Genomic DNA, 1,755 nt, shown 5'->3' with positions numbered 1-1,755 from the left:
TAAAGTGCTGATGGCCAAGGAAAATGGCTAGAAGAGAGTTGTTCAGGTCAGCATTTCCAGAAGAAGGATTATAAAGTCTGGAGAGAGCTATGTTATGTATTGTGAACTCAGCCAAGCTCTATATCCAGTGCCTTCCTCCATAAGCCCTGAGCACTTGCTATGTGTTTATCTGCACTGAGAAATGCCATTTGTCCTCGCACACATACACACACACACATTCCCCTCAAACAGACTTCCGTAGCTTGTCTGACAAATTGATCGCATTTGTTCACTAGAGAAATTTTCATTGAGCAACTGGGTCTTCTCTGTGTCTCCTGTTGTTCCTCATTGAGAGGTTTCCTCTCCTCTCTCTCATTCTGCGGGTAGATTGTTTACAGCAGGAAGTGCCTGGCATGCTCTCACTTGGCATAGGGAGACAGCGACTTGGCTGGTGCTGGTAGCCCAACATCATTCACAGTCCCAACGCCTGCTTCAGTGTAATTCATGTGCTTTTGGGAGACATCTTTACCGGAATGGAGAGCATTTTTGTTGATTATTCCGTCTGCTTTTGATTACATTCCGGCTGGCCTCTGAGAGTTGGTGGACAATTTAGCTATCATTCCAAGATGGGTTAATGGGGCCCGGGCTGTAGGTTTTGTTGTGGTTCAAAACAGTTGGTTGGCACAGACCTTCAGTTGTTACAGCGATGATTATTGCTTAGAAACGTCCGTGAGGTATTTCTCTCATGTGTGTTCACATGAGTTTGTGTGACAGAGCAAAGATATGCTAGTGGCAGAGCTGCTAGGGATCGAAATATCAGTTCAGCACTTTGATCCAAGCTGAATATCAACATTTAATACATAGATTTGCCAGACATTGACGTCGATATTCACAGTCATAACTTTGTTAAATCCCAGATTTTACCTCCTTCGTGTCATTAATATTTTTGGATTAAAGAGAAATTGACTGCCATGAAAATCTGTATGAGGTTGAATCCTAATGGCTACACCTTTTCGTTATGTGCCACCAAAAACCACCAAGTGTGTAGTTTTACTCATCCTTATGAATACATAAACATTAGTTATTCCTGACAGTGTGACCTACTGACCCCCTTGCTTTTGTTCAAGCAACGCCTTGTGGTTGATATTCATTGTTTGACTGAAAAGTCATACCGTTGGATGAATTGCACTGAACTTAAGTAGACAGATCCATTCTGGAACATTTGTTATTGTCTTTAGTTATCCCGTAGCTTAAAGTAACATTCATATTTTTATGTAAACATTTTTTTTAATTCAGCTCTGTACATGTGCAGCACTACAAATGTATTCCATTCGAAGTTGATCCTGTTGACAACTTGATGTTTAGACTATGTTGCTTAATATGTGTTGTCTCCACTAACTCCACCAACTTCATCACAATGGTGGGTCTTGTCTTGAGCGTGACCCTCATGCCTCTACTGTCTCAAAAGTCACTTTTTAGTTACAAAACAATAATGCATTTAGTAATGGTGAAGTTCACAGATCGCAAGTGAATACCTCAGCCTGCCATTCCAAACATGTAAGAAAACTTATGGTGGTCACTAAAAATGTGAAAAAAATACACAAGGCCCTTTGTTTGGTTGTTATAGAAACATATCAGCTCAGACTTTGTGGATGAGGTAATGTGATTCAGCATTGATATGCAAAACGTAAATAGTAGTATTATTACAGTAGTATTATTATTGTATTTTAAAACAAGCCCTTAAGCATTTGGATATTTGGGATTTTTAGCTTATGG

This window comes from Leuresthes tenuis, unplaced genomic scaffold (genome assembly GCF_036924035.1).
Source record: "Leuresthes tenuis unplaced genomic scaffold, fLeuTen1.0.hap1 SCAF_17, whole genome shotgun sequence".
In the NCBI taxonomy this organism is placed as follows: Eukaryota; Metazoa; Chordata; class Actinopteri; order Atheriniformes; family Atherinopsidae; genus Leuresthes; species Leuresthes tenuis.
This window is presented reverse-complemented; position numbering follows the sequence as displayed.